Below are 19,170 nucleotides of genomic sequence, written 5' to 3'. Positions count from 1 at the left end.
TTTTGTATCACTAGTCCCTAGCACAGTGCCTCACCATGGAAAATGTGATGAATAAAGGAATAAATACATGGAAGTAAAAAAGGGTCTTCACAAAATACAAACAAACAAACAAACAAACAAAACACCTGTTATCATATGCATGCTTTCTCTAAAAAGATAGAGAAAACATCAAAAAGAAATAAAATCATTATGTAGGACTGTTCAAACATGTCTGATGATAAATAATTCTGCTAGGAGCACAAGATACATTAATTCCTTTTCATTCATTTTCTTCATTTATTTGTTACCTTCCTACTGCAGGCTCAGCAATGTTTTTACCTATCCTGTTTGGCCTTTAAGCCCTTTCTGGGTGCTACTTTCTAGATTTGGCCCCAGCAGAGAGACCTGACATTTCTGGAACTCACTCTCCAACTTTGCCTTGAAGGGCCTGACGTTGAACAGTCCCAGCTTGCTCATTCATCACAGGCTGAGGTATTTGAACTGAATTCTGCCAGAAACAACAACCACTAAAGCAGTGTGAACAAAGAAGACACATTGCAAAACAGGGTTCAAGAAGATTCTTCTTTGATAGCGATTAGAACTGATTTTTTTCTCTGGAAAGTCTGAGGTTGAGGAGCCGTCGCTTTTAAGGAGAGGAAGGCCATGCAATGTTAAAGGATAAGGAGCGATGCAATATGCTGTATTTGGTTCCAAATGGGCGTCTCTTGTAGGAGTTCAGCGAAGGAGCAGATGATGTGGGATGGCAGGGTCAAGGGGCCCTCGGTGATGAAGGGGGCCATAAGTTAGCTTTGAAGGATAGAAAAGTTTTAGATAAGTAATAATGTATATGACTTCTTTACAGGACAAAAAATAGAGAACAGTTTGGTTGTAGTAGTGGTTCTTGGTCTCCACTCTGGATTCACTTGAGGAGTGCAATAAAATGAGAATTCACATGACCTGTCAATACCCTCCAGCCAAAGACCACCAAGAACACACCAGCAGTTGAAAGAGACTGGGTTTATTGATCATTACAAAGAGGGAGAACCATGTGGTCTCTTAGTAAGAGGGTGTTAGAAAAGATTTACTATAGGGATGTTTGGGTGTCTCAGTCAGTTAAGCTGCTGACTCTTGATTTGGGCTCAGGTCATGATCTCAGGGTTCTGGGATCGAGCCCTGAGTCCCTGGGTCTGACTCTGTGCTTAGTGGGGAATCTGCATGAGGATTTCTCTCCCTCTCCCTCTGCCCCTACCCCTGCTCACTCTCTCTCTAAAATAAATAAATAAATCTTTTTTTTTAAAAAAAGGACTATAATATTTGGGCTTTTGCTAGTAATTTGGGGGAGGGTCCAAGGAAACAGGGCTTTGCTCTACATTAGATGCTGTCAAAAAGAAGGGGTAATTCTGTGATTGGGTATCTTAATAACTCTTACCTAGAAGATGGAAGAAACCAAGCGATACAGTAAGCATAATTAGTAAAGAAACAGCAATCAATCATACCATTCAGGAAAAGGAGTATTTGGCCACTTTTGTGGTTTGGGCACTGTTCCTGTATTTGTCTGTGCTGACACTTGATTACAGATTGGTTATCATGGGCACCAAGTGGCCTTGTCTGAAGCTGGTGTTCTGTGAAATTGCTTGGGCTCAACAGGAGAATACCATGGCCTACCTATGAATACCAGGGCAGCTGCCAGATGTTGGGGATTGCTTTTCAATTTTTTAGATGCAGCACATGAAATTGATTCACTGGTGGACAAGAAGTCTATATTTTTAATAAGATGTCTATGTGATTCCAATGGAGGGAATCTGAGGATCAAGTTTTCCTATGATGGGAAATAAGGCTGAACAAAAGGAGCAAAGGATTATAGAGATCCTTAAAAAACAGGCTAATAGGTTTGAACATGGTTCTGCCAGCAAATAGCAGCCATCAAAGACATACAAGCAAAGAAGCAGTATTGCAAAGCAGGGTTCAGAAAGATTCTTCTGTCGGTAGTGAAAAGAGCAGTTAGAGCATAAGGGATGGGAGCTCAGGCTGGGGGTAAGCAGGGAGAATAGAAGCAGACAGACAGCAGCTAGGAAACTCAGGCAAGGGGCTGATCCTGACAAGATGATAAATTGGATTAAAATATTGGCAGTGGGAATGGAAAGAAATTGTTGGATGTGAAAGACATTAAATAAAAATTTGAAATCCATTCACTGTGAGCTTAGAGGACAGGGACTTATTTTGACATTCTTGGCTCCCAGGCCTGTGCCTGGGGCAGATTTTACCTCAGGGGGCACAGCATACATCCAGGAACTATTTAAGGACTGAATCAATTAAACAATTAATAGGATTATATAACTGACAGGTTGTGGGGGAAGAGGAAGAAGGAAAAGATCAAGAGTGATTTTAGGACAGTTTGGAAGGGAAAATTATTTCTGTAGAAGGAGCATTCAGTTTGGTCATATTGAGACTCAGTAATGTCAGAAATTAGCAATATGGGTTTGGAAATTGAATTCAAGAGATAGGTTAAAGTAAGGGTTGCAAGGTGAATAAATGGGAGGACTGAAGTTTTTGGAGTACATGGAATTACTAAGAGTGGGTAGATGGAAGAATGGAAATCAGAGTCAGCCTCCTCTTCATTTGGCATGGCAATTTTTGTTTTCTACCCTAGAGGATGAGCTCCTATTAGGGGGGGAAACACATATATTATATATATATATATATATATATATATATATATGTATCTTTCAGAAATACAGTGTAGATTTTATGAGCATGTTTTTGAAGTCAGCAGACAGGGTTTCCAGTACATCCTTGTTCCAATCAAGCTGTTTTTTTTTCATGTATTTAACTTTTCATGTATTTAAGTTAGAATTTCCTGACCTATAAAAAGAAGACAGTAAATGTAAAGCCAAGCTCTTAAAGATAAGTCTGGAAAGAAAATGAAAATACAAATCTCATGTGGGAATGTATGAGTGACAGTGTGCAGTAAATATGAAGTTTCAGTTTGCTTTTTAGGATAGTTCCGTCTTCTCAAAACATGACTTCTTAAGGAAAAGTGGCCATCTTCAGTGACTCTGCCCTTTCATATCATAGGACAAGGATTGAAAATTTAAGTGTACCCAGTTGCTGCCAAAATGGTGGAATTTTATTTTATTTTATTTTTATTTATTTATTTTTTAAAGATTTTATTTATTTATTTGACAGACAGAGAGAGAAAGCACAAGTAGGCAGAGCGGCAGGCAGAGGGAGAGGGAGAAGCAGGCTCCCGACTGAGCAGGAAGCCCGAGGTGGGGCTCAATCCCAGGACCCTGGGATCATGACCTGAGCCGAAGGCAGCTGCTTAACCAACTGAGCCACCCATGCACCCCAAATAGTGGAATTTTAGAGCACTCTAGAAACTAAGTAAATACAAAATAAGAGGGAAAATCCTTTGACTTGACAATTTTTTCTTAAAGATTTAATGTATTTGAGAGAGAGAGAGCATGAGCAGGGGAAAAGGGCAGAGGGGTGAAGGGAGAGAGAGAAGCAGACTCCCTGCTGAGCAGGGAGCCCACATGGCTGGATCCTAGGACCCCAGGATCATGACTAGAGCCAAAGACAGACACTTAACCGATTGAGCCACCCAGGCGCCCTTGACTTGACAATATTACATCCAAGCACTAATGGAGTTGTTAAATAAAAGTAAATATATTTGAGATAGCTCCTGCCTAGCTCATTCTGAGTTTTGTAAAAACATATTTCCAGACAGCTCACTGAAAACAGCCTATCTTGTTAAAATTTAACCAAAATGTGGGGGTGTTCTATACAAATGCTCACTTGTCCTTTACTATTACTGATATATTTTGTAAAATAAATGTTTCAACATTATACATTATGAGAATCAAGTTATTAAGAATCAGGAAAAATACCAGGCTTCATTGAGAAAGTTTGAAACATACAAGAAAACATCTTTAAATAGCAATGCTGAACACCACACTGTGTGTTAGAGTACTTGTGTTCCCACCAAGATTCTTATGATACACTCAGTGTTGGAGATACAAAAATCTGAAGCATCCATTTCCATATTTGATTTGCACATGGTCTTCTTGCTTATCATGCTGTCTATCTAAATATGCTAAAATTGATTAAGGTTTCTTTTTTTCTGTTGAAAATAGAGCTACCCTATGACCCAGCAATTGCACTACTGGGTATTTACTCCAAAGATACAAATGTAGTGATCCAAAGGGGCACCTGCACCCCAATGTTTATAGCAGCAATGTCTACAATAGCCAAACTATGGAAAGAGCCTAGATGTTCATCAACAGATGAATGAATAAAGAAGATGTGGTGTATATATATACAATGGAATATTATGCAGCCATCAAAAAATGAAATCTTGCCATTTGCAATGACATGGATGGAACTGGAGGGTATTATGTTAAGCAAAATAAGTCAGAGAAAGACAATTATCATATGATCTCACTGATATGAGGAATTTGACTTAGATCAAAAATTAATGATGTATGGTGACTATCATAATAAAATTAAACTAAAAAAAGAACACTACTGAAATAAATAAAAAAAAACTTAGAAAAAAGAAGAAAAAAGGTTTCTTTTTTTTCTTATACAAGCCTTTATTCTCCAACCTTCTTGGTGTGGGTAAGGGGGGAGAGGGGCTCCAGTTTATTGCAGCAATTTGTGTAATCTATGGGAAAAGAACACTGGCCTACATTTTAAGATATTCAGCTTTTTTTTTTTTTTTTTTTGACAGAGAGAGAGATAGGGAGAGCAGGAACACAAGCAGGGGGAGTGGGAGAGGAAGAAGCAGGCTTCCCGCTGAGCAGGGAGCCCGATGTGGAACTCGATCCCAGGACCCTGGGATCTTGACCTGAGCCGAAGGCAGACGCTTAATGACTGAGCCACCCAGGCACCCAAGATATCCAGCTTTTAATTCAGATTCTATCCTAATCATAAAAATGGAAGAAACAAACATTAATTAAACATCTACAACACACCAAGCCAAGATATATGTAATCTTGTGTGGGTGGTAAAGGAGACCCAATAAGGTAATTATCATTAGTCTCACTTTATCAATAGGGAAAACGGAGGCTCAGAAAAGATAAATAATTTATCCAAGGTCATTGACCAGGAACTAGGATGCAAATATTTAAACTGACTTTGAAGTTCCCAGTTCTTTCAGTTATATTAATTCCTATGACTACAAACCATTCATTTTTTTTGGTTGTTATTTGATTACTATAGTTAGAGAAAAGCTGCTACAAGTTAAAAACTTTTTTCAGGATGTTGGGAAATATTTTTGCAGAAATCATTTTATTAGTTCACAGCATAAGTTAGATGTGAAGATAGAGATCTGGAAGTATGTGTTCTAAGTGAGTACATTTTAATAATATTGGAATAAATCAATTAGCTACATTGTGACTGTACAATGTTATACTTAAAGCTTAATGTGAGGAAAGAAAGACTGAATTACAACATATGATCAGTATCCTTATTTTTATGCATTAGCCTCCATTATTTTTCCTAGGGGCTGCATTTCCAATGCTCTTTAAGAATTTTAGATTTCTCAGTATTGTGTTTTTCCAGACCAAATCTTTGACTGTCTCAGTCAAAATTCAACTGATGCTGTGGGCTGATTTTTTTCTCCCTAACATTTTATTGAAACAGTCTATTTCTCTGGAATAGTTTAAGTTGTTCTTACAATTTCCGGTTGGGTGGGACATTTTTTTTTCTTTTTTGGCTATGCTGTTTGCTTAAACTATGAAGCCATTCCAAGACATGTTTTATCATCCTTTTTGCCCTTTAGAGGAACCTCCCTATAATTTAAGGTTGTTAATAACCTCACCAAAGTGACATTTCTAATATTTACTTATTTATTTTTCTCATTAGACACACAGAATGAAGGACAGTGGTTTTTCATTAGTACTTCTAATTCCAACCTACAATAAGTGGTTAATAGTGTATTCCTTCAGTAAAGTTGTGTGTCATAAAAAGGGTATTTTATTTATTTTAAAAAATATTTAATTTATTTATTTGAGAGAGAGAGAGAGCGCACAAGCAGGGAGAGAGGCAGAGGGAGAGGGAGAAGCAGACTACCCACTGAGCAAGGAGCCTGATGGCAGGCTCCATCCCAGGACCCCAGGATCACGACCTGAGCCGAAGGCAGATGCTTAACCAACTGAGCCACCCAAGCACCCCCTAAAAAGGGTATTTTAAACATAAATGTAAATAAGGCTAACAATTTTAAAAATATGTGAGAGAAATATAAATAAAGCTAACAATGCCTTAAAATATAGGCCATCCCTTTAGGAGTTGAAAAACCAAACACATTTCCTGAAGTTGTTTCTGGAAAGCAAAAGGCATTGGAATTAAATCAATTAATTATTTAGGACATGTGTGTTCTTATCTTCTTTATCACTGTTATTATGAAGGCACTTTTAATCACAATTAGAATGTGACATGTGTACCCATTTATACTTCATCATTAATTAGAGCAAGTGACATATTCCTTGGGAACTTATTAATGAAACAGAACAAAAATGACAGGGACTCTATGAAGCCAATAAATACATTAGATCATTGAAGATAAAGGAAAGAATGGACATCCTTTCCCTTTCACAGATGCAAATTTGAATGCTGTTTTAGAAAATTATTCCGGTATTTCCTGTTTGATTAGTGAGGAGTTTCTTATTTTGAAATTCCCCTGCAAGTGTGGCCTGACTTACTCCTAGTAAGATACCATTACAGTCCCCCCACCCCCCATCCCATCTGTGGTTTTGCTTTCCATTGTTTCAGTTACCCACGGTCAGCTGGAAGCCGATGATCCTCCTTTTGACTTACCATCAGAAAACCAGTAATAGCCTAACGCTATGTCACAAACCCTGTATCATTCACTTCGGTTCATCTTATCAATGTAGGCATTTTATCATCTCACATTATCACAAAAGAAAGGTGAGTACAGTACGAGATATTTGGATTACATCCACATTACTTTTATGAGAGTATACTGTTATAATTGTTCTGTTTTATTATTGTTGTTGGTAATCTCTTACTGTGCTTAATTTATAAATTAAACTTGATCATAGGTGTGTGTGTATAGGAAAGAATATAGCATATATAGGATTCCATACTATCTGTGGTTTCAGGCAACCACTGGGGGTCTTGGAACGTATCTCCCTCAGAAAAGAGGGGCTACTGTGGCTGCATTCATGCATGAAAGCAGATTAAACCATCTTCTGTACCTCTTGATCTAACCAACTGTCCTTATAATGTGTTTTAATGTTCTAGACCTACTGGGTCAAAGAGTGTGAAAGCATCAGGCACCCTGGAAAAACACTCACAATGCGGTTATACTGATGTGAGAGAGTGCTGTCTTCTCACATCAAGTAACATGTAATCACCCCTTATTTTTGGAAATTGTAGGGCAAGTACTGAACTGGTAGTCATTAAACTAAGGTTCTAGTTCTCAGCCCATTTCTCACTTAAAAGGCCACCCTTGGAAGTCACTTAGCCTCCCTCGGTCTCAATTCCCAACCAGTAAAACGAAGGACTTTCAGAGTGTATTGTCTCTAAGACATCCTCCAGATGTAAGGCTTTAACAAGACCCATAAAATCTGTATTTAATGCCAGAATCCAATTGGAATACCTTTAAATTTACTAAGTAAATACTGAGCAATGGGGGGCCTGCACCCACCTGCTGAGTGACATTTTGAAACTCTAAACCATTGACCTTTTCCAAAAATGAGGGCATTGTACACTTTTCTTTATCCTATTAGCATAGGAGGCATGAGAGTAAGTAAAATTCCTAGTTACAAAGCTGCTTAGAATTTGGAAACCATCTTTCATAAACATGCAATCTATAGATAGCTACCTATTAGAATGACTAAATATACATCCTAAACAAACATGCTAAGAGAGCTACTAAGAAAGTCAAGCGAAAAACCATTTTTGATTAATGTTAACTAGACAATATATACAAATATCATATCATTATGTTGTGCACCAAAAACTGACATGTTATATGTCAATGGTACCTCAATTTAAAAAAGGGGGGGGAAGTAAAAAACCATTTTATTTTCTTTTAGACAAACCCCAAATATTTTTCTCATCTATTTTTAAAATTAAGAATAGGGAATATTGCCTAATAGTTAACACATTTAAAAACTAGGAAGGAGGGGTGCTTGGGTGGCTCAGTCGTCAGCTTAGGTCATGATCCCAGGCTCCTGGGATCGAGCCCCGCATCAGGCTCCCTGCTCAGCAAGAAGCCTGCTTCTCCCTGTACCACTCCCCCTGCTTGTGTTCCCTCTCTCGCTGCATCTCTCTCTGTCAAATAAATAAAATCTTTAAAAAAAAATAAAAATAAAAACTAGAAAAGAGAGGCAGAGATTAGAAAGGAAATGAAAGATGAAAATGGAGGAGAAAAAAAATGAGAAAAAGAAAAAAAAAGATTCACAGATGGAGAGAGAAATATATAAGTCAGGAAAGATAAGGAAATACATCAGAGGGAATTTCATAAAAGTTAAGTGGACAGGGAAAGAAAGACACATTCAACAAATGGAACATTAGTCATCCATGAGAAAGGTTTTCATGGAGAAATAGCTTAATCAATGGCTTTTAATGAAATAGATTTCATACACATAGTAGTTTTAAGCAATCACAGGCATATGGGGAAAGATAACCTCTTGGCACAGATTTCTGGGCCAACTGAAGAGGAATTGAGGACTGAATCAGAGATTTCCCAATGTTATTTCAATTAAAATGAACTTCTTCAATGGGTATTCCCTACACTATTGTAAAATGATAGTAACTGACTAGAAATTGGGCCTCATCTAGAAAGAGGAAGAGAAAAATTTAGGATAGAATAAAAAAAATTTTTAAGTATTTTGTTCTCCATGGGAACAATAAATTATTTATAATTTTTCATGGAAGCCATTTATTTACAAGTCTTCTAAATAATGTATAAAAACTGTTAACATCAATCTCTTTTCATATTATTATTAATTCAAAATAGAATATTTCTGAAATTAAGGAGTTAATTGCTCTTCTTCAAGTGTTATAGATAAGAGCATAATTGTTATTTTTAAAATATCCTTATCATTTGGTGACATAGTAGATGTATATGTGTGAAATGACATGATTTCCTTTAATATCTATCAAAATATGTGGGGGGTTATAGATAAAACAAGTATCAGAATGTTGCTAATAACTGAATCTGAGAGATGTGTACATAGAGGTTCATTTATTTTCTATTTTTGTGTATATTTGAGATTTCCTACAACAAAAAAAATAAAGCATCTTTTTTTGAAACTGAGTCAATACATGATATCTCACTTCAGGACATCATGAAGGACTCAAGGATTTTTTGTTACTGAAGTCTTCTTTTTCAGTGACTTCTACAACTTTATTTTTCATCATCCTCTGAGTTTTATTTTCAGAACAGCTGAACTGTATTTTTATAAATTTCCACTTCAGAAACACAGGAAGTCTTAAGAAATGGATGAGAACCAGGTACTTAGTGTACGGTTTTCCACTGTGTTTTATTTTAACCTAAGTCCCAGATTCTAAAAGCAGAAATGAAAGTATCTTTCTGCCTTGGGTAAAGATGTCTCAACTGTTCGATGAGAAAGCTGGAGAAAAAGTGGCGTTTGGAAGCCTTGCTTTGGCTATCACCTGAGATTGGTATCCTAGAAGTGCGGTGTGCTCAGTCTACTGGAGGAGGCATGCCTGCCTCTTACTCACACACTGCTTTATTTGCAAGTTAAAGTCTCAGAGGAGACTGCCTGTCTACCCAGCTGCAGAATGTGTATGTGATGATTGCATCTGTCGCCATGGAAACTGAAATATAACCGATAAACTACACACCCCAAACAGATTAAAATTGACTTAGAAAAACTATGTAGGGTTATTACAAAATGTATGATAAAACATCTCTTTACTGTACCTCCCTGTTTAAAATGATAGCTTATGAAGTAGAATTTTCATAGAAATCGTTCTCCGTAACAGAGTTTGTGGTGGTAGCAAGGTTATTGCTGAATAAATCCTTCAAGTAGTACATGACAGCAGGTGGATGAATGGTTTAAATACATATATGCTATATGTGTAAGGGTAATGATACCATTATGTAATACTACGAGTCCCAGAAATCCAGGCCCAGATATGTTTGAACTTAATAAAAATATAATTGATTTTTGTTTTAACCTGTTTTACTATTTCAAAGATGTATATCTATTGTCTTGTTGTTGAACTTATATTAACCTAAACTTAATAATAGCTACCATTAATTCAGCATTTACTCATAATGATAAAAATCATAGATATGGAGAACTAATAATTGAAACTATTGTAGAACATTCATTGGTTGAAATGGAGATTTTTTTTTTTCCTGGAATGTGGCTATCATACCTAAAGAGCTAAGATTGGTCATTTGGGGAAACTGAAAAATTATGGAATGATGATTATTTAGATGTCATACAATTAACAAACCTTATTTTTGGGGTGTCAAGGTATTGAGATCATTTGATAGTAACAATAAATTAATTTTTTTTTTCCTAGCAAAAATTAGCAATGGTAGTATATACTAAGGGAAAAGAGAAAACACTGGAATTGTTCTTTACCACTTTTGGATTTTCATTGTGTAATGAATTTGTTTTGCATTAGGACTTTTAAAAAACAACCTTCCAAATTACACAGAACATGAGGACAACTTATGGAGGATATGTCTGTCTCCCCGAAATTTTGAAGTTTATTTTGCCATCTTTTAAGTCAAAGGGAGACTGGAAAGTCTGTTTTTCCATTTGTTGCTATGAATGTTTATAGGAAGGAGAAGATTCTTTTGGAGACAGCTGAAATAAAGTTCCAATGTTCTAAATTCTCTCTTTGGAAATGACTCGTAGCTTCTAATGTAGGACATTCTAATGATCTGTATGTGGATGTATGGAATGTTCAATGGCCTAGGAATGGTGATAGCTGGATCTTAGTTTATTCTCTGTCCTGCCATTACTTGGCTGTAGATCTCAGACATTTTTGGCCCACAGTTTTCTCATCTGTCAGATCTCAGAGGAGGTGCCAAATAATCGGTAACATTCCTTTTGGTTCTAATTAGAATCAAACCTTACGTGAATGTTTCTGTCTGACTCAACTCCAATCCATAATTCCTTTCTCCCTAATTATTTTCTGGTATTGGTCCAGGGATAAACATGGATCCAGTTCTAACCAATGAAGTGTTAATGGCTGAGATTCCATAAAAGCTTTTTAAAAGGAGAGATTGGGACAGAATGATCCTTTGAGCCTTTTGAACCTGTCCCCTTCTTGCCTGCAAAAAATGTAATGCTTAGGTGTAGTGGCCATCTTTTTTTTAAGATTTTTTTATTTGTTTATTTGAGAGAGAGAGAGCAGAGTGAGCAAGAGAGAGCACAAGTGGGGGGAGGGGCAGAAGGAGGGGAAGAAGCAGACTCCCCGCTGAGCAGGGAGTCCTACTCTGGAATGGATCCCAGGACCCTGAGATCATGACCTGAGCCTAAGGCAGACGCTTACCCGACTGAGCCACCCACGCGCCCCTGTAGCAGCCATCTTAATATCCATGAGGTGACAAGCTAAACAGTCAGGATAGCAGAAGCAGAGAGATGAAAAGAATGTGTATCCTTAACGGCTTCTTTGAGAAGCCATGCCAACCTCGGACTGCCTGTATCTAGATTTCTTGCTATAAGAGAAAAATAAACCCATTGTTTAAGCCATTGTGGTACGGTTTACTATTATTGGCAGTAGAATTTATGCCTAAATGACATAGCTTAATACAACAAATAAAACTAAAATGCCCTAATTGAAGACGGTTCCTTATGAAGGATACAAAGATCAATACCATGATTGCTTCTCTCAAGGAGCTTCTAAGTAGAAGACAAAAGATGAACACTAAACTAGCTACAATACCAGTCAGAATGCATTAAGAAATGTACCAACAACATTTTAAGCAAGATGAAGTCATACTTGATCTAACAATGTAGGAAAATTGGGCATAGCCCCCCCTTTTTTTAAAGGTTTATTTATTTATTTGAGAGAGAGAGAGAACCAACAAGCAGGGGGAGCAGCAGAAGCAAGCTCCCCGCTGAGCAGGGAGCCTGAGATCATGACCTGAGCAGAAGGGAGACGCTTAACTGACCGAGTCACCCAGGTGCCCCTGGGCATAGAGCCTTAAAGAGATACATTTTAGTACTCTTGCAAGTTCATGCTGCCTCCTAATTACATTAATAATTAAATTATTAATATAGAAGTAATAATTGGACATTAAGCTATGATAACTTTATCATGCTGATCTAGAGACCGTGTGTCATACCATTAAGCTTGACTTTCGATTTAACATTTTAGCAAAATATTGTTTTCATAAAGTATCATTTTAAAAGAATTCCACATTTGGGAGATTAAAAAAGGTCAGGGTAACCCATTTCCTTCTGCTTGATCAGCTATGGTTTATGCAACTACTCCAGTGCCCTAATAATTTGCGGTTTGAAAAAATTGGACTAAAGTCAATGCCTGTCCTCCTTTTTATACACTTTTTTTTTTTCCACTGCTCTGATGCTACCCTGACCCTAGCCTACTGTCCGAGTCTTTTCCCAGACTGTGTAATCTGATAAGCGATTCAACACAGATGAGTTAACCAATAAAAATTGCTTAATATGCTACCAGTGTTCCCTCGTGTCTGTGCTTTTATAGCATCTAGCCTGTGATAATTCCTGATGACATTTTAGAATCATCAGGGAAACTTTTAAAAATACCAAATGCATGAGCCCTCCCATCCAAGCCAATTTGAATCTAATTGGTCTGCAGTCGGATGCAGGAATTGATAGGTTTAAAAGCATCTCAGGTGTTTTTAGTGTACAGCTAAGGTTAAGAACCAGCCATCCAACCTACATTCAAGACATGTATCCACCAGATGCCTGACATGGCAAGTTTCTCTAAAAAGCTACTCTCAGCCTTGTGGGATTGGATGACTAAAGTACGACTCATTTTGCCCCTGAGCTAAAAATGAGTTTGTTGAAAGAATCCTGCATTTTCTCAGGAACACCACAGGGAATGGGGTCTCTTCAGGGCCTGCACCCAGTATCGGGAAAGCTGACAGGAACCAGACCCTGGTTCCCTCTGCCCCTTCCTCTCTTGCTGGCTCATGCTCTAATTCTCATAGACTGCTGCTTCTCTGCAGATTTTTGGTTAATTCTTTCCCCTCACCTTCACCCCCAGATATTTGGTCTATTCTGCTCTTTCTGCAACCCAGCTCTCTCTGCCTCTGCAGCTATGAAGGAAAATACTATGGCTACTCAAGGTCACCACATGTATTTGTACCCCTCACTTGAAGTTGCATCTACCTAGAGGGCTGCCCTTTTCTTATATGAACAAAATGGTCCCTTTGGAGGGACACGGCCTCAAGATAAATCACTACTGGTGGCCCAGTTTCTCTTTTAGGAGATAGGTCCAAGCTCCGAGGCTCCTTTCTTACACGTACATAGTCTCTGAGAAGCTCTGGCCCATCACTGCCCATTCTGATCTATTCACCTATGCTCTGAGATGCAGGGTAATATGGCAGAAACACATTTAGAGGACTCATCCCTACATGGGGAGGTAGCACTTATTTTAAAAGGGGATCATTTATGAGGTGGGCAGTTAACAAGAAGGTCAACTTGATCCCTCAAAGAGCTAGCTTTTGAATATGGGAGATGTCTAAAACATAAAATGTCTCTCAGAAGCCCTCTGTCAGTGTAATGAGCACGTAGGAAACACCAGAGAACTTTCCTGACTGGAGTGTTCCAGGAAAGCATTATGGAAGGGATAAAACTTTTATAGACAATGTAGGATAAGAAGCAGCCCAGACAGGCAAAGAAAGCATAATGAACAAAGGCATGGGGTGAGGATGGCAACTATTTCAGACTGATTGGACCACAGGATTCAAAACGTAGTGTGTGATCAAGTTGAAGCCAGATTGTAGATTGTTGAAACTCAGACAAAAGGATTCCTTCTAGAAAATATAAAGTTTTTGAGCAAGAGAAATATATAATCAGATGAGTATTTTAGGAAGGTCAATCTCTTCCAAAGTGACTTAGTAACTAAAGAGGAGAAGATATGAAAGTAGATGAGTAGATCAAATAAGAGGCAAGACAATCTAGGTTGGTGGCAGTAAGAATAAAAAAATAAAGACAGGGCATTCTTGAGGACCATGGGGATTTCAGGCAGCATGCCAGGGGCAAGGAGAGAGATATTTGGATTAGGAAGCATATTCCAGGCTCTGGCCACATACATGTATGGGAAGCCAGTTCCGATAAGTTCCTTTTTAAGGCACCATATTGTATTTATTTCATTTGACTCATTCCATCATTCTCTCACTCAACAAACATTTACTGAGCACCTGATTTGATCAGGCATTATGTGAGGAGGTGGTTCTGATAAGATGAAGAGACTGGTCTCTTCCAGTGAGGATGCGGACATGAAAACAATGAATGAGAAGACAGTGTGAAAAGTGCCACATGACCTCATAGGGCTGCTGGGCAGATTAGATGAGATCACGTCTGTAAGATGCTTAGTTAGGCACAGTGCCTGGTACCTAGTAAGCGCTCAAGAAATAGTAACTATTATTCCATATAAAATCCCCAGAGAGCAAAAAAGGAGTGATGAACTGCCTCAGGATATTGAAGACAGCTTCAGAGAGGAAGTGAGATCATTGACCAGGCAGAGGCAAAGATGGGCATTCTAGATGGAAGGGCCCACATGAGCAAAAGCATGGTGTGTTCTGAGAAGACGGAGAAGGGTGGCCGGGGGATGTGTATTTAGTAGTGGCAGATAGGCTGGGCCTACTTTTAGGTGGCCATGCCCAGCAAAGTCTAGATTTTGTATTTTAGGCAATCAGAAGCAATGATTGGATTTCAAGCAGACAGAGGGTAAGCAGATATCTTATTAGAAAGATCACTACGGGGACAGTGAGGGGGATGGACTAAGGGTGGGAAGTGAGAACAAGTCAGAGCTAAGAAATTAGTAGACAGATTAAATTGTTCAGGCAAGGGGCGCCTGGGTGGCTCAGTCGTTAAGCGTCTGCTTTCGGCTCAGGTCATGATCTCAGGGTCCAAGGATCGAGCCCCGCATTGGGCTCCCTGCTCAGCAGGCAGTCTGCTTCTTCCCCTCCCATCCCCCCACTTGTGTTTCCTCTCTCGCTGTCTCTTTCTGTCAAATAAATAAATAAAATCTTAAAAAAAAAATTGTTCAGACAAGTCATTTGAGGTAAGAGGGTGAATTGAGATGGTTGCAGTAGAAATGGAGCAACAGGGGGAAAAATGGCAATTTTTGCTTTTATTTTTACAATTTTTTTTTTAAGATTTTATTTATTTATTTGACAGAGAGACAGATAGTGAGAGCAGGAACACAAGCAGGGGGAGCGGGAGAGGGAGAAGCAGGCTTCCCACCGAGCAGGAAGCCCAATGTGGGACTCGATTCCTGGACCCTGGGATCATGACCTGAGCCGAAGGCAGACGCCTAACGACTGAGCCACCCAGGTGCCCCAATTTTGTTTTGATAAAGCATTTTATGAAACATTTTCAACAATCCATACACTTCTAACAGCTTGTGAGGTTATGTTTGAAAATGTATCTAATTCAAAATGTATTACATTTTTACCAGCTCACTCTTATAATGTTAATCTCTTCTAAAAACATAGGAAAGACCATGCTTTAGGGAAACAAAACGAAACAAACTTTCACAATTATAACATCCATTATAATATCATAGGTTGGATTACTTACAAAGATACTGTGCAAAAATAACTTCATACAAGTATTTTAATGTTGTACTCCAATTTTATGTATTCTTGCTTATATATTTCAAGATTGTGAAACAGATACTCACAGGCAAAATTTAAGTATTCTGATGTGCTGATGAGAACATCCTTTTTTTATTGCATTACATGGGAACCAATCAGGTGGCCTAGACCCAGGTCATGCCTGGAGGCCGACAGCTTTCTGGGTTGATAAGTTGCTTATGGCTTATCTTCCTGACACCTGGAAAAGGTTACAGAACTCTCAGATATCTCTATTACTGCAATTCTGTGTACAATTAAAGCCTAGTCATTGAAAATCAAATTAACTAGGGGTGCCTGGGTGGCTCAGTCTTTAAGCGTCTGTCTTCGGCTCAGGTCATGATCCCAGGGTCCTGGGATCGAGCCCCGCATCGGGCTCTCTGCTCCTTGCTCCCTGCTCTGCGGGAAGCCTGCTTCTCCCTCTTCCACTCCCCCTGCTTGTGTTTGTTCCCTCTCTTGCTGTATCTCTCTTTGTCAAATAAATAAATAATCTTTAAAAAAAAGAAAGAAAATCTAATTAACTAAAATTTTCAAATAATGACTTGTTTTTTTCTACTCTTTATATGTGGTAACTCATCTTTATAATAAAACCACCAAGAATTGTAAAATCCTGTATTTAATTTTAAAATAAAACAGAGTAATTATATTCCATTCCATTTGCTATTATTTTACTTTTAAAACTAAACTTATAATTTTGAGATAACTGTAGATTCACATGCACTTGTGAGAAATAATTTAGAGAAATCCCTTGTACACTTCCCAGTTCCAGCCAGTGTTAACATCTTTCAAAACGATCATATAATATGACAACCAGGATATTGACATTGATAGAGTATAGGTCTCTTCCTGGATTCTCTTCTTTTCCATTGATCTATCCATCTTTTCCTCCACCAATACCCTATTGCCTTGATTACTGTCACTATATAAATGGCCCTAATATCAGGAAGAGTGATGCCTCATACTTGATTCTTCTTTTTTAAAGATTGTTTTAGGTATTCTAGGGCCTCGTTTTTGTGTATTTCATTATAACATATTTCTTTTATAAATTGGAAATCCAGGTATACTACATAGAGCAACTCTATTAACCAGTATATTAAGTTAGTTATTAATACGTCATTCATCAAAATTCTGAATAAGCTAGAATTTACTTTTAGTCCTGGTTTGAAGGTAAAGTTACCACAAAATAGATTACAAAAGCAAAGTTGTGGAGTCTTCTCTATAGACATTTAAAAACTGTTTATTTGGGGCACCTGGGTGGCTCAGATGGTTGAGCATCAGACTCTTGGTTTCAGCTCAGGTCATGATTTCAGGGTTGTGAGATCAAGCCCTGTGCTCAGTGAGGAGTCTGCTTGACTGCCCCTCCCCCTGCTCACACGTGCGCTCTCTCCCTTTTTCTCTCTTTCTCTCAAAATAAAGAAATCTTTAAAAACAAAACAAAACAAAACATCTGCTATTCCAGGGTGCCTAGCTGGCTCTGTCAGTAGAGTATGTGACTCTTTCTTCTTTTTTTTCTTTGGAGCTGGGGGAGGGACAGAGAGAATCTTAAGCAGGCTCCACACCCAGTGCATGTTTGACCAGGGCCTCAATTTCACAATCCTGAGATCATGACCTGAGCCAAAATCAAGAGCCAAGAGTCAAATGCTTAACAGAGTGAGCCACCCAGATGCCCCTGAGCATGCAACTCTTGATCTCAGGGTTGTAAGTTCAAGCCCTATATTGGGTGTAGAGATTACTTTAAAAAAAAAATAAATAAATAAAATCTAAAAAAGAAAAGTATTTAAAAAAAATAAAACCCATCTATTCCTATCTATATGGATATGTCATTAATATTTCAGTTGTCATAATTCTAATAGATACATTCTTGAAAATAATTTTAAATGCTAGAAGTTCAGATGTGTTAAGCGAATGCGGTGTTCTGTAAAATGTTCTGTTTCATCGACCTTTAGTTATATTTACCTACCTATAACCTTTATAAAGCAATAAATAACTGCAAGCACAGGACATGAACAAATCCCAAAACCAGCTTGTTGAAATGCAACTTCGTCTCTAAAGACTCTTCCATGCCATTTACCTTTGGAGAAGAAAGGAGAAAAAGACAAACAAAAGCTTCAGCAAATTGATGCTCAGAAATTAAATGTACTTAAGTGTGGCAGATATATTTTTAGTTATGAAAACGGATATTCTCACCAGCAATGTGCTCTCATAATTGCCTGTTAACAAATGGATCAGGGTACATGAGATAAATCTGCAAACTATTGAATATGCTCTCCAGTTTTTAAATTTCAAAAGCAATCATATTGTAAAATTTTGTACAACTTTCTCTAATCCATGATACTCCTAATTTCTTTTTGAGGTAGAAGGAGTTTTTATTTTCATCCAGACAATTAATTAAGATATTTGTGCTGTCTTTAAACAATAAAACTGGCTTTTAAAAAAGATAGTCTTTTATTACTGGAAAATGAAACTTAACCCTATCAGAAATCACTGCAGCATGTAATCAAAAGAAACAATTATAAAATAAAAATATCATGATCATATGTAATGCTTTTCTATTTAGCTAATGAAGTCTTTAAACAAGAAGAGAAGAGCTTATTAAAAATTTGTATATTCAATAGATTTATTGAGATATAATTGATATAAAAAACTATACATATTTAATAAAACGTCCAAGTTTTGACACCTGCATACCCCTTTGAAATCACACCACGATTAAGGTAATAAGCATATTTATTATGCCCAAAAGTTTTCTTGTGTCTTTTTCTAATCCCTCCTACCTCCCCTACCCTAGTCTAGGTAACCGCTGGTCTACTTTTTGTCAGTATATATTAGTTTTCATCTTCTACAATTTTATATAAATGGAATCATACAGCATGTATTTGTTTTTTTCTTGGCTGCTTTTACTCAGCATAATTATTCTGATATTTATCCATGCTCTATGTTGGATGTTGCATGGATATACCATAATTTGCTTATCCAATCACCCATTTGGGATGTTTTCCAGTTTGGGGCTATTGTAGATAAAACTGCTATGAATATTTGTATTCAAATCTTTTTATGGATGTCTATTTTCATTTCTCTTGGGTAAATACCTAGGAGTGGAATGGCTAAATCATGCAGTAGGTGTGTATTTAATTTTTTAAGATGCTGTCCAGCTTTTTTCTGAAGGGCTGAAACACGTCTATTTCTACCTGCAGTGAATGAGAATTCTGGTTGTTCCACATCCTTGCTAATACTTGGTATGGTCAGTTATTTTAATTTCAGCCATTCGTTAGATGTGTAGTAGTATCTCATTGCGGTTTTAATTTATATTTACCTAATGACAAATGACACTGAGCATCCTTTCACATACTCATTTGTTATCATATATCTTTTTGGTGAGGTGTCTG

General features: G+C 37.6%; 1 long non-coding RNA gene across 2 annotated transcripts in view; it reads right to left on the bottom strand.

The window, feature by feature from the left end:
• LOC123858799 (uncharacterized) overlaps nt 1-19,170 on the bottom strand; it is a 157,391-nt gene that overhangs the window by 4,242 nt on the left and 133,979 nt on the right. For both annotated transcript variants that reach the window (XR_010410548.1, XR_006794234.2), the window contains exons 3-4: nt 17,745-17,855; nt 15,835-15,986 (exon numbers count right to left, since the gene is read on the bottom strand). This is a non-coding gene — a long non-coding RNA (uncharacterized LOC123858799). The remainder of the gene's footprint in view (nt 1-15,834; nt 15,987-17,744; nt 17,856-19,170) is intronic.

The sequence above is a fragment of the Mirounga angustirostris genome, unplaced genomic scaffold (genome assembly GCF_029215605.1).
Source record: "Mirounga angustirostris isolate CCGP_5_RB_7025 unplaced genomic scaffold, mMirAng1.0.hap1 SCAF_4, whole genome shotgun sequence".
NCBI classification, from domain to species: Eukaryota; Metazoa; Chordata; class Mammalia; order Carnivora; family Phocidae; genus Mirounga; species Mirounga angustirostris.
Note: the sequence above shows the minus strand (reverse complement) of the source record. Positions and strands in the feature narration are given on the sequence as shown.